Below are 16014 nucleotides of genomic sequence, written 5' to 3' on the forward strand. Positions count from 1 at the left end.
CTCGTGGAAGAACGAAGGAAATGGAAATTGAAGAGGTTGACAATGTCTTGAGCGGATCATAGGCTGCGATAAATTTATCCGGACAAAGAGCGCGTATTATCGAACACTGTGTGCCAAGTAAACTATATTCCAAATTATATTTGAGAAAGCTTAATACTGTTTGGTCGATGGTGTCGAATGACCGAGCGCATTGTGCCAGACCCGTGTTGTCAGTTCCATAATATTTGTTCAAGCCATTGTGAGGGTGGAGTCACTCTCAAGTACATTAGTTTGCACCTAAAAGTAGACACAACATAAACCACGAACATAAGAGGGTTTTCTGTTCGGCGTAAAGACATATCCGTGAGATACGAAGGGTGACAGTGCCGATACCAAAAGGGGGTCGTCGTGGGCTAACCTCAATGTGTATATAATTATGTGTAGATAATATGCTGTTGAATAATCAATTAATTAAAGACCCAGTGGAGCTGATTTTAATCAGATTTCCCCAACCTTCCCACACCTCCACACACACACATATACACGCACACACGCGCGCGCGCGCACACACACACACACACACACACACACACACATATATATACACACACACGCACGCACACACACACACACGCACACACATACACACACGCGCATACACAGACGCACACACATATACACACGTGCGCGCGCGCGCACACACACACGCACACACACACACACATTTCGGTTACCTACAACACATGTACTGGTACATTGCAGCTGTGGTTATACTGGAAATCAACATATTTAACAAATTAAAAGAAAGGAATATTTACAACAAATATCCTTTAAAATGTTGTAATCAACAACAGATTGGTGTACTATGTAGTAACTGTGCCTAAAGTACGAAATAATGACTAGCAAGTCAGGAAGAAATCAACTTCTACTACAGAGCATACTCTTGTCCACAAACTGTTACAAAGAAATAAAGAAATAAAAGAATACATACATATATATGGATGAATGGATGAATACATGAATAAATGAATGAATGAAAGAATAATTACATGTACATAAGTAAATATGTAATCAACAATTACAGAATCTCGTATTTAGAATATTCATTTGTTTACATCCAGTTTGTTGTTCATGGTCCTTGTATTTACACAAACTCAGGACAATATTTTCATGTGAACGTTTAACAGGCTACGGAATTTTGATAATACTGCTTGTTTTTCTATTAACTCGTGATGTAGTTCGGTCCTTTAGAACTATTCAGTTATCAAGGATATAAGCATTTAATCGATTCCATATAAGATTACAAACTTTGAAGTTGGAGCTATAAAACGTATACCGAAGATTTTATGTTTGGTACACATATACATTGCGAATCTGGTAAAATCTGCGCTTGTTGGAAATACATGCTGTACTAATATCCGCATAAAGCCTCAAACATCCCAAACATTCTCTTCGGTGCACAGCATTAAAAACAAACTGCCCGGTTGTAAACTCCCCATTTGCATGCTACAAACAGATCTAAACTACACTCTAAAACTATTTTTAATATCTCTATTCAGACACATATAACATGTCTGGTCGGGTTTTTAAAATTATTATTATTGTTTTAAAAAAAAATTAAAATGATAAAACATGGATATTAAGCCTATATAGACACACAGAGCAATATTTGTTGTTTACGTCACGGCATTTCGTGAAGAACATCAGACCGAGTTAAGAGTACGATGATTATTTTGATTAATGATCAACGTGGTCAGCTAATGATCGGCTGTAAAGAAACTGTTTCGATCTAATCGGTTTAGGATAGGTTTTGTCGAGTGTGCGAAGCGAAAAGCCATTTTGTGAGTGTTCCGTGACGACAGAAAGCAGATCCAAGATGAGGGGGCCTCGTATTAGCTGTCACCCGTGAACGGGGAAGCAAATCTAGTTGGACCTGTGTTATATTCTTTATATATTTACCTGGCGATTTCTATTTTAGAATCATGGCCGGATCTAACGTTTTGCAACTTGACAGAAGAGCGCCAAGAGCATCAAGCCAGAAATAACTCAAAAGCATCAAACCCAACATTTTATGTAACAAAATGTTAATGATTATGAAAGAGTCGAGGGACAGTAATTTGTCCTCTTCCTGTATTTTGTGATAGTTACAACTCTAAAGAATAAATACGAATGTGACCTGCGGATACGAAAAAGGCGATCATTACATGGAACGACCATGATTATGTGGACAGTGCCATTCAAAATCATAGACGTTTTGGCTGGATACATGTTCATACCTATATGAACTTATCTTAAAGCTGTAAAAGTTCATTGTAACAAATCAGGAATTTTCAGCATTGTGATATTTGTCTATATCCAGGTAACAGCTCCCATAATAGGCCCCTGTTATGACACGTGCTTCATGTGGATTACCCACTCGGATTAAAGCGCATTTAGCTGTGTAAACTAGTTGAAATATATTCCTTGTTGATTGTACTCTATGCCCTGGCCAAAAACCAGCCTGTTCGCTAACGTTTGCACGAAACGACCACTATATTATCTACTATAAGGGTGTCCACCCAGTTATCAAATTTAGTTTTTAGTCCGTTTATATGCTGAGCAGACAAGTTGATATATTTACATGTCATACTGTAAAAAAGTATTTAAAATACGAAAGAAAGACCACTGCATATTATCATTTTAAACAAGCTTACTATAAATGCTAAACATGTAAAGAAACCAAAAATGAGAATGCTGTTTGTTTGAAAACTTAATGGCCTATTTTTTTTTTAATAAAAAGAGTCTTCATTTCTGTATTAGTATACATTACAGTATACACGTGATCAGCCGCTTGGGTTTCAGAAAAAGAAGAAGTAAATATTCTATAGTTTTTAATCCGAGTAACCATACACAGAGCGTTGTAGCCGTCCGCTGACGAAAAATCACGTTCGAGGTGGATTAAGCGAGCGGACAATGCAGTATTAAATCCCTCCCGCCCCGGAGTCGGTCACTGGCGTAGTCAGAGGCTGAATCCGGGGTGGGCGTGCCTGAACCCTTGTGGATAGGGGCACGTAAAAAGAGTTTCCCAGTTTCCCAGTTTCCCAGTATTAAATGACAAGGTAACTTCTGCGTGCAAATGTCTTCGGGGACACCAATAACCGGAAGCAGGTTAGAACACAACTTGAACACGTGTACGTTGCCTCTAGACCTCTATATGTAAACAAAAAACAAAAAAGAAGAAAAATAGACGCACGGACAGAAATGTACAATTATTAGTTTGGGTCTGATAATTATAGTACATCAGGGTTTTTTTGTTTAACGACACCACTAAAGCACATCGATTTATTAATCATCGGCTATTGGACGTCAAACATTTGGTTCGACATATAGTCTTAGAGAGGAAACCAGCTACATTTTCCATTAGTAGCATGGGATCTTTTATATGCACCATCCCATATACAGGATAGCACATATCACGGCCTTTGATATACCAGTATACCGGCCCACCGACGGGGATCGATTCCATACCGATTGCGCATCAAACGAGCGCTTTACCGCTGGGCTACGTCCCGCCCCTATCAGATGCTAAAACATTACTGTATGCAACATAAAAATACATCGTGTGTTCAGTACATACATGCACATTTAAACATCTGAACGATTCCAGATAAAAACGATGTGCATGTTCAACATCATATATCTCTATTAGACAAAGTCCAACAACAAAAAGCAGAATGAAACCCAAGCTAATGCAAAACATTTAGGGATACAGCTTTTAATTGTGAATCTTGTTTTTATATTAAAAATGTCCGTTTGAGCCTAAACTATAGCTATATCATAAATTACATCTACATCTGAGTTTATTGAAGAGAACACTCAAACACTTATTCCTTACAGTTTTTTCGCCTTTGGTACTTTCGCATTCTTTTCTTCTGAACATCCTGAAATGACTCTGACACTCGAATATCATTTCGGTTTCATCTTGATTTTCGAACGTATATCCAATTAAGATTCAAGCACTAGGAACACACCTCAGCTAACAGGGTTGTCTGTCCAGGACAGTGGGTTAATGGTTAAATGCTGGTGGTGAGTAAAACAAAATTCCATTCAATGACCTTACAACTCCCAAATGCTAAAAGTTTGAAGACTTAACCACGAAGCTAGCTAAACCTGTATTCGAATACCAATTGAAATATAGCTGTATGTACACTTGAAACGAATGACCGGCTTCGGTGGAGTCGTGGGTAAGCCATCGGACATAAGGCTGGTAGCTTCACAGTTCGCAGCCCGGTACCGGCTCCCATCAAGAGCGAGTTTTAACGACCCAGTAAGACCACTACACCCTCTTCTATCTCACTAACCACTAACAACTAACTCACTGTTCTGGACAGGCAGCCCAGATAGTTGAGCCCAGGACAGCGTGCTTGAACCTTGATTGGATATAAGCACCAAAATAAGTTGAAATGAAATGAAACGAATTACCTATGACTATACTATTATTTTTAAAAGTTCAACTGTAACATTACAAATATATAGTTGGTCGGTGACTCATCGCTTGTCAAAACCTTCTTTGGACACTGTTAATAGTTTTCTCGTCCAGATTTAGCGAAAGCATCTAAAATTGTCTTTTATCAAAAAACCCAAATCCAGTTTTATTACTGTCACAATACAGTTAAGTGACCTGCGCCAAAAGGGATTCCAAGAAAATAAAGGGCAAGAAACAGAGACTTTTACAAAATTATTATTTTAAAAAAAAAGAAGATCTTGGAGCTCCAACCACAAAACCAGAATGTAGGTATACGTGTTAACGCTGCAACACCAAACACTCGCAGACATACTTTAAGACTAAAAATACTTTCGATTCATTACCGTTGTACCGAAAAAGGCGAAGTAAATGGGTATTATTTCGTTTTGATTTCAACTCATTGTGCTATCGATTTGGCCAAGAAATCAAATTAAATGTATGGAGGAACACCGCAAGTGAGCATCAACAATTTTCCGAAGTCATTTCAGTAGAGTGATCGTGCCTTGCCCATTCAATTTTTACGCTTATTACTTCTTATATTGAGTTGGGCAAATCGCTGCTGAAATCGTTGGTTCGCACTACCTAAATATTGATTGTTGCTAGTCCGGAACGAAGTCGTTCCGTTTTATCAGCCACATTTAATTTAACTGTTAAGCTAGCGGATACAACGCACATGGTAATTTCTACCGTAAATGAGCTTTTTTAACAATTCCCACTCAGCAATGGACGATAAATGATTACCAGGCGAGTTGTAGTTCCGAACGCTGATGATAAGATTCTTAGAACTCTAAGATTCTACAGTTTAGAATTGTTTCAGAAATGACCGTATTATAGCCTCAGAGGGTAAGGGTGAGAGTGGTGCTAGACGAGTAGAAATCATGTTTAAATTCCACTGAGAAAAATCATCCACCTGTCTATCCATCCACGCCCACCCCTATACAGTGAAACCTCTCAAAACCGGACTCTACGTAAACCGGAATTCCTTCCTAACCGAACGTTTTACAGAGTCCCTTTATAAAAATCAGTACAGAACTTCACCTTTCTAAACCGGATCCTTCTTAAACCGGACACGTTTCTTGGTCCCAAAGGTGTCCGGTTTAGTATATATATTATATCATCATTCATGCTTGTACCTCCTGACAGTCCTAAACAACTATCATTGCAGAAATAAAACAGTCGAAACTCGTGTTGAGATGACGTGTGTACACTATTCAGTTATGCTGTTGTCTGAGTGTGCTAATAAAGTTTTAAGTTGCAAAGATTCAACTTTCCTTTCATGCTAAATGTTTGCATCTTACTTGATAAAAGTTACATAATGCTTATTTACATTTTTTCTATAGTATGCTTATAACCAATTAAGTAATTGTATACAAAAATGTAGTCTTAAAACTATATCCAAAACCCCCCAATCCATGTTACCATTAAAATGTGTTATTGTGGAGAATAATTTGATACATCTTTAATGCTATCTCAGGACATTGTTTAACCAATAACCTAACAAATAGTAATTGCGATTTACATAACACGAGACATACCGACATTTATATATTCTTCCACTATCGATTAACAACAAGGGGTATTTTTATTTAAACGGGGCGGGACGTAACCCAGTGGTAAAGCGCTACCCTGATGAGTGGTCGATCTAGGATCGAAAATCCCAGTCGGTGGACACATTGGGATATATCTCGTTCCAATCAGTGCACCACAACTGGTATATCAGAGGCCGTGGTATGTGCTATCCTATATGTGGAACGGTGAATATACTCCCTTGCTAGTATTAATGGAAAAATGGAGCGGGTTTCCTCTCTAAGACCATATGTCAGAATTACCGAATGTTTGACATCCAATAGACGATTATTAATAAATCAATGTGCTCTAGTGATATCGTTAAACAAAACAAATTCTAACTTTATCTTTCAATGAAATTGTCCCAAAGACAGCACATACTATAGCCTTTCATATAAAAACGTATCCTCTGTATGACCATGTTGGAAACAGTCCTTAAAACAACAATAAAAATAATAATTGTGTAGTCATTTTATTTACTGCGATCCTAATTTATTCGCTTCACTACCTACCTACCTGGATACATATCTCTTGTTATTTATTTTTCTTACACACCCGTTGGTGAGAACATCATACCTTATTTTTGTTAATACATACTTGTCAACACATATACGTGTGATGACCAGGTCACCATTGCCATACCATCCAATGACCCCTCCCAAAAAAACAAAAACAAAAACTGTAGAATCGATCACTCCGTGACGTACAAGTTAACCTGAAATTGACTTGTCTGTGACGCACAAGTTAACTATAAACACAAGGGCCGGGTTTTTTCAGGATGCATAAGAAACAGAATACAACACTTTCTTACAATTCGTTGTTTAAAAACGTATCCAACTCGCTTTCGCTCGTTATATTAGACACGTTTTCAAACAACTCGTTGTAAGATAAATGGTATCTAGCGTCCACTCATGTAGTATTTCTATTAAATACTAGCATTAATTCAAGGACGTGGGAAGCAAAGAGTGATAGGGTGGGGGCATGGCACCCAGCTCCGATATCTGAAGTGAGTGGGGAAGCACAACGCGCAAGGTCTAGTGGGAGGGCACAATCTGTAGTTGGAGGGGCATAAAACCAGACATGTATATTTCTTACATAGAGTAGAACAAATTATTTTTTAAATATGTCTTCAAAATAGTGGCCTGTGCGCTCCCCCGGTTCCTACAGGCCTGTTGAAGTTAGGGTAGTCAGAATACAAATTGCGTCCCCTCCCTCCCAGTTAAAAGATCAATATCCACGCCTTCCCTCTCAGTTGCTGGCAGTTTCCATCGCCCATGATGCCGAGTTGTTAGTGCTCATTACAATGATACAAGTTTTGCCGGAGTGGAGCTCATGATAGTACCGTAAACGATTATAATTTGTTTAAAAAAACATTGTAATAGAATATTATTTATAGTATTTACGGAACGTTACTGAAAACTATATAATAAACACGTGACCCCAGTTCTCTAACAATCAACCAAGATGTATTTTAACAGAGAAAAACGATATAATAAACGCCCCACTTCTCTAATTAATACTCAACCAAGAGGTATTTTAACAAAGACTCTCAGTTTGGTAGAATCTGTCGATATTCAGATCATGTTTCAGGACACGTGTTGTGCGGAAACGACACTGAAACGTCGGGATTAATGACGTCATCATCGCATGCGTACAAACCATTACTGACATGTTCTGGAGAAAATCTCCACAGCAATAAACGCGGCGCTTTGTTAAGTGAAATGACCCTCTGTTTCCATTTTAAAATGGCTGAAGGTTTACATGGCTGAATGTGCTTACTTTCGGAAAGGCATAAACAGTTGTGATATTACAAGATTACAATACTTCTAATTTATGTTTTTCTGTCGTGGAATGTCCACCTTGACAACGAATCAAAAACAACCCTAATATGATATTACAATCTTTCAGTTTGGTGTGTATCTGTTGAGTAGTAAGCGTATTTAGTCCCAGGTCATCACTAGTAAATATAATAGTAACCTAATGACTAATGTTACGTTTGAACGAGTCTTATGTATCATCTATGTTCTATAGAGACTTGACTTTATTCAATGAAAAAAATCGGCTGAGTTCCTCAACGCAAATCACATTACTCATGTGTGAAGTAAAATACGAAATAAAAATTATCATTCAGATTATACATTTCATGTTGTTTCTTGTTGTCGTTTTTTTTTTTTTTTTTTTTTTTTACATTATGTTGAAATGATCGAAACTAACATCCCAAACAAGGATACCAGAGAGCAAGATACGATCACTGTTGGCTTGTCAGCTTGTAACAGTGGAGCTTTACCCGAAACCCGATAAGAGGTTTGCCCAACAAAGGATAATTGTTGTCAAAAGCTTCTTATTTGGTGTTGTGCAACTTTTACTGCCACCTGGCAGATACCCCAGTGTTTGACACTAGTTCCTACCAGAAAAAAGAACAACGACCGAGTTTTAAAAAGGCAATCTCCGACGTGATTATAAGAGGCCGGGTTTTATTCCTATCAAGATACGGAGTTAATAAACGAGTATTAACCCTGTTACCTTTGGCTGCTGTCCTCAAGCAGTGGAGGATGCCGGAGAATCAGCTGCATCAGATCCAAAAGAGCAACAAGACCAAGCATCGTTTCTTTTATCAATGGTACACGTCCTTGCCGTGTTGAACGCTGTGTCATGCCTAATGAGGGGTTGTCATTTGGGGAGAGGGGATAATTATAAACGACTCAAAGGCAGGGTCGTACAAAGTGTCTGAGGTATTCTATTATACCTAGGAACAGGAATATCCCCGGACACTGGTGAACGCGATGGTTCGTCGCCTGGCCCGATGGGTCGGGCAGATAAGAATAATTGCGTCTTTAAAGAAAGTACGATTCAGCGTGAAATTTCTAGCAGTCACGCTCCATTGACAGATGGCTAGGCGAGAGATCGATTAGAACAGACACGATTCAGTTTCCATTGCGCTATGCATGGGACTGAAACATTTACAGTTAACGATCGACTATGGTACGCGTGTGTTTTCCTTATTTGAATTTGTTGTATTACCCCCAAAAGTCAGTTTAGCGATTAATGGATATTGTATTTTTGTTATTTGATAACAAAAACTGTTTATTTGCTTTTATAATTTACTAAATAAAATAACATTTATTATAGTATACAAAATGGGAAGATTCTCATGCCTTATCCAAACTGTCTTTAAAATGTTGATTTGATGTCTAGAAATAATTAATATTTAATACAAATACTTTAAAACCGGTTTATTAGAAATAAAACAGATGTAAATTCAAAATACAAAACACAAAAATCTAAAATTCATAATGGTTCAACTTTCACCAACACTTTTTTTTTTCATACAGAGCATGCATACGCTTTTGTTTATTTATTTTGAATTTTAAGACATATCTGCATTTAGTCTGCCGGGGTGTAGCTATATGTAGGAATGAATACATATGCATGGGCTTTTTTTCTGCAGGAATTGTGATAACAAAAAGAAAAAATATCAATAAATAAAAAGTTATAACACGTTTGAGCAATAACAACACTCATTATTGAAATAATATTTTACTAAATGCAAATCAATATATATGATAAATCAATATATATCCATAATGACGTTCTGCTTTACTACTAGTTTATCTTCAAATACTTTACATACTCGGCGATCAACAAGGCATTAATTTAAGCTGTCTGAACAATTAATAAAGTTACATGTCGGAGATGGTCACAGTGCATTGATTGTGTCCTCGCAAACCCAATATCGGGCTACATCAGTAAAACACGGACATTAAACTAAAACCTCAAATTAAGAAACGTTCAAATATGTCAGAAACATTGCTCGGCCTTCGTGGACAGGTGTTGGGAATCCTTTCATGGCTAATCAGAAAGACATCGTATTTGCAGGTCGACTAGTTATGATTGTCAATGTGCGCGCGCTCGTCACGCGGAGATACTACTGGTGTGACAACTGGCTCGATTAATTACCTAGGGAGCCCAAATGAAATGGACTCAATGAAGACGTTTGTTTCTGGGACTTGGCGAAACATGGGATTAATAACAATAAGAAAGTGATCAGTCCTCTGATAACCGGGAATTTCCGCTCCTTTCTGATTGCTTTTACGCCTGCATGACAACTGCTTATTCTGGCAGTTACAAATTTGATTGATGGGCAACTAATACAATACTATTATTGGATATCGCGCCGACGGTGATGACACGGTACAGACTGTCTGATGTCGCATCGCATCCGGGTACCGTTTAAATAGTTCACATCGGAAGCGCCAAGGAAAACTTCACTCCGATAACTGCCTTTTCGACAACTGTCTTTTGTTGTTTTCTTTCTCAAAATATCTGTTTTTCGTTTTTTCAAAAACAAAATTTCTCCTTCACGATTTTCTTTATTTCTTTAACTCAATTTCTTGTCAAGTTATCGAATTTGGTCCAATTATTATGTCATTTAATCATGTTTATGGAATTTGTTTTGGTCACATATTACTAAGTACATGAGAAAAATTAAATCCTAAAAAATGGTGAAACGAGGAACCGTCTAACAGGCACTTTAATTCAGGAATTAATGGTAAATCAGTTATATTTGAGAAAAGAAAGTGTTTTTAGTCTCGGGCAGCATTCGTCAATATCACAGAATGCCCCATAGTCATGGGATTATTAATAGCTTAGTCATGTGCATACAAACTAAGTTATCGAGGTGATGAAAATACAAAATGATTTGTCGACGTCATGAAATTAGAAACGGACATATTGAAGTCCTAAAATTACTAACAAAAGTTATTGTCCCGACGTGTAAATATCAATCGATTTTCAGAAATCAAAACATTTACAAAATGTCGTATCAAAGTCATGGAAAACACAAACAAATGTATCAAAGTTATGAATACAAACTGATGTCCAGAAGTTATTAATTCCATAAATAATTTATCAGCCGTACAAATGTCGCTGCCTCTATCTCAAGCAACAGAGTAGAAACATATAAGCAGATGACTAATTCTACATTGTTCAGAACATTAACCAATTTTGTGGACATCCGAGCAACAGCTTAACTATAAAATATAACTTTTAGGAGTTTACTATGTAGTGATCCTAACGCCGTGGATGTTTTCACACATGGATGATAACTGCCCATTTAACCAATGGACACAAGGTTGGTTAGATTCTTCCTCACACTGAAGACGTTTCTTTCTCAGACCATCTTCTGACGTGAAATACATAATCAATATCCTGTTACTGACATAAAAAACACGACGTTTGTTTTTGGCTGTACTCTGATGATCTAATCATAACATGGTAAACTAAGAGTCATGCGCGGTCGTTAGCCGGGAGACACTTCTAAGACATGCATCCGATGGACTTGAAAGCCATCATCCAGGGCTCTCCGCTAGGAAATGAAGAAGCAAGAGCGAGGTCATCACTATGGTTGAGCACGGCGGTCGGCGGAAGTTGGTCGCATTGGGTTACGGATGCAATCTTCGACTAGAACAGCTTCGCTGACGTCGCAGGCGCGTCCACCCTATGATTATCATACAAAACAGAAACACGAGCCAAAGTAGAATATAAATTCCAAGCAAGACAAAAAAATGGGGTGGAACAGACGACAAAGGCCCGGGTGCTTCTAAGTGTGATGGTCTCAACTGGCCACTTTGACATAATGGCTACATGACAGGTATCGAGAGAGATCCGTTTTATCAAAGCTCATATTAAATTGACTTTCCCTGGCGTCGGAGATACAAGCCATTTAGGCCGCACATATATTTTACTCTTCCCATTGAAGATGGTTGAACACCCATCGCCATGATTGTATCAAATATCGCAGCCGAAGAATGCGCTTCATGAAGAAGGCAATTTTCTCCGCAGGGACCCCAAGAAGACAAATGGTGTTGAAAAACATCACTTTAAATAGTGTCAGGTCGTGTGAAGTCTTTGGTTTTGGCTACTATGTAATAATATCAACCAGATGCATTGAATACGTTTTAAAGCTCCACAAAGTGACCTTCAAAACATAGTTTGATGACGATTCCATTGTTTTGTCCTGAACAGTAGCATGATCATTGTATAAGGATTACATTTTTAAAACTGATTAATGGCTATATGGATGTTCAGCATATACCACTGCTCATATGGAAAGCAACATTGTTTCATTCTACATGTCCGATTTTATATATTATTTGAAACGCTATTACGAGGATTGGTGACTTCATGTTAGTGGATTTACTGTGCCCCTCGTCTGATATACTAGTATTAAAAAAACTCCTTGCAGCATAGGCAATACTATACAAGACGCATCTGGGTTTTATGCAAGTTACTATTATATGTATAACATGGAAGTATTTGGATTATCCGAAACACAGAAAAGTCACAATAATTCCTGTAAAATGAAATAATTTATATGATATATATATATATATATATATATATATATATATATATATATATATATATATATCAGCAAACACCTTCAGTCATTAGTCAAGCAATGAAGTATAACGATATTTTAGGCAATTACGAATATTTTACATTTAAATTAGTTCTGTAGGTATGTACTTTAACTGTTTTCATGAAATCTTGCTTTTATTATCAATTTTTGAAAATCCAGTGTGGGTGTTGGCATCCTTGTGTTTGTTCTAGCATCTGAAGATAGATTTTATGAAAACAGTTAAAGGGACATCCCTGAGTTTGCTGTCATTTTTAAGATGTTATGACTAATAGAGACTTTTTGACGACTGTAATTACATATCAAATATATCTGTCTGCATAAAATATTAGTGGCTGTATATTCAACGTGTTTTTGATCGTTCTAATATTTATACTAGGTTAAATTTCATTTTATTTCCTAAAAACTATTTTTTCGTACGTACGATATTATTTGAAGACAAAATCCAGTTTGGGCTTCTCACAGATATTAAGACGACCAAAAACACATTGAATATATAGACACTGATATTCTAAACAAAAAAATATATTTAATATGTAAGTTTAATAGTAGAAATATTGTATTAGTCGGAAACATCTTACAATGCAGCACACTCGGGAATGTCCCTTTAAAGTACATAACTACAGAACTAAGATTAGTGACTTTAATAACAAAACAACAGCAATTCAGGTACCTTCCCGCCCGCCATCATTTTCTGGAACGGCCCTACGTTTTCTCACAAAGTGCAGAGTGTACCCAACTTTTATGTTTGTTTTGATTTGTTTTATTTTGATTGTTTGCGCAGATAAGTTTCAGCGGCGGAATAATTACCATAAAGCAGAGCTCGCTGGTATCCATGAGCGTTGTTGCCGGTACAGTTGACGGGCTGTGACGAGTGCGGTGTTGGCAGACGAGTGTCTAGTCTGTCAGATAGCACACTCAAATCGGTGATTTGCTTCATTCACTGTCAGACGATAAGCCGTACAGACAGAACATAATTTAAGAGACCGTGTCGTTCCAAGGGATTCACCGTTAAGCAACACAACGCTCGTAGGTCACCGTGACGAAATATCGCAGCAAGCGCCGGAAATGCTTTGCGAAGTGCACGAGCAATGACGTAATGCACGTGATTGATGTACGCAAACGTTCCGGAGTAGAAATGTTCTGTGACGATAATAGGTCATGGCATTTTGATGACGATTTTTGTCAGTCAACTGAGCTCTTCTGTTGCTGAATATTTTTTGGCGTCCTTTTTGAAAGATATCTTTTGGTTTCATAAGAATTTACAACTGAGTACTGTTTATTAAATTATATCTTTAGAAAAAAAAAATAATAATAAAAAATAATAAAAAATAATAATAAAGTAACGTAATTTTGCCTATTTGAACCTATTTCGCGTTACCAAATATTAGTTTCTTCTGAAATAATAACATGATCTTTTACCAAGCCAAAAGGGTCACAATAGTTCGTCTACCCCAAGAGACTTTTCCGTCATTTTAATTAAATACCGTAATTATATTCACATATATCAAGACAATATATGTACACAAGATTACAGAAAATAAACATAGTTTTATATCAAGTCAGAATAATAATACCAATATCAATAAATATCCTTGCGTGCACAATTGGTTTATTTCTGAACATGGAATAATTTAATGCACCCCCCCCCCCCCCCCCCCCCCCCCCCCCCCCCCCCCCCCCCGAAAAAAAGAAGAAAAAAAGAAAAAGAAGAAAGCTTAAGTACTCCATATTACACATGTATATGGAAAGACTTCGGATTTCGTTCTACAATTAAATTATGATCAATGGACCAAAATATATTTTAGCAGTAAGGCCTATTAATTTAATTTTGTATTAACAACTGCGTCTCTTTTGTTGGCTTATTCTGGGATTTCATTGGAAAAAAATCTAATTATATTAACCCATTTTTAAAAATCCTATTGACTTATATTTTTTCAGTACAGTGATGCTCGAAAATATAGGTGTTTCATCTTTATTATTTAATTAGAGCATATAAAAGACCCCTTGCTGCCAGTGGGAAAATCTAACGAGTTTCCAGTAGGGCTGTATATCAGAAATAACATATGTTTGACATTGATTCAACGGCCGATGATTAATAAATCAATATTCTCTAGTGATGTCGTTAAATAAAACAAACTTTCAAATTTTATTGGTTTATATTTTGTACTGAGTATATATCATGTATTTTTCAACTGCATGCCTTTGACACCCGTAAGCGGGATGGGATGTGTTGGTGGATACGTAGCAAAGCGCTCACCTGAGGTACAGAAGATCTTAGGATCGATCCTTTTCCGTGAACCCACTGCGTTTACCACTGACACAACCAATGCCCCATAACCGGTTAAGTGCATCCAATGGTGTGGTATGCATTGTTCTATCAGAGAGGGGCGGAACATAGCCCAGTGGTAAAGCGCTCGCTCGATGCGCAGTTGGTCTGCGATCGATCCTCGTCGGTGGGCCAATTGGGCTATTTTTCGTTCCAGCCAGTGCACCACGACTGGTATATCAAAGGCAATGGTATGCACTACCCTGTATGTGGGATGGTGCATATAACAGAACCCTTGCTGCTAATCGAAAAGAGTAGCTCAGGAAGTGGCGACAGCGGGGTTCCTCTCTCCATATCTGTGTGGTCCTTAACCATGTCTGACGCCATATAACCGTAAATAAAATGTGTTGAGTGCGTCGTTAACTAAAACATTTCTTTCATTGTTCTATCAGAGAGGAGGTACGCCTGAAAACTACCTGCTGTTGTGTTTGTAGAAGTAACTAATGTGGCAGCGACGGGATTTCTTTTTCACAATCCTGACCAAGTTTCGAAATAACCATGTAATAGACACAGTTTAAAACCAACTGATATGTGGTTAAACAAGTCATCCTTGCCTTTTTCGATAGCTGATGTTTTGTGATCCATCGCCTTAAAAATTGTACAACATGATTGTACAACATCATGGTTTACATATTTAAAACTAAAGATATTATTATTTGATGTGGGTTTTTAAAAGATGAATTCGTATTCACAGGTTTTTATTTCGATTATGCTTTAAGTTGAGTCAGTGTGTAGCACAACTGTGCTTTAAATAAGTAAATAACTCACGCACTAATGTCCCATTACTTATTGACACGCTTCAAAAAGAACTGTCATGAAAAACTCATGAAATCTAGGAAAACGAAAAAGCCAGATTTAGTTATGCTTTAAAAGCGTGTCTGTAAAACAAACACAACAAAACAAAAAGGTTATTCGCCACAGTGAAAACCACTTTGAACACACCCCACTGTGTTTTACATGGACCAGAACCAACGACTGTGTTTATTATCCATTCCGCTAACTGCAAGACTAGGTAGAAGATCTCCATGCAACAAACCTGCATTTCAGCGCCACCATCGCGCAAAAAACTAGGTAGACTGGTCTTCTTCACAAACCATGCAGTGCCATCAGTTAAAAGTCAATTGATCCTATGGGTGAAGCAAAATACGTGCACTGCCTCTAGCGAAAAGCTACGCTTGATTTCCAGTTGACGTTTAGGCCTTGCTCTGTCAGCTTTAT

Source organism: Gigantopelta aegis, chromosome 4 (genome assembly GCF_016097555.1).
Source record: "Gigantopelta aegis isolate Gae_Host chromosome 4, Gae_host_genome, whole genome shotgun sequence".
Classification (NCBI taxonomy): Eukaryota; Metazoa; Mollusca; class Gastropoda; order Neomphalida; family Peltospiridae; genus Gigantopelta; species Gigantopelta aegis.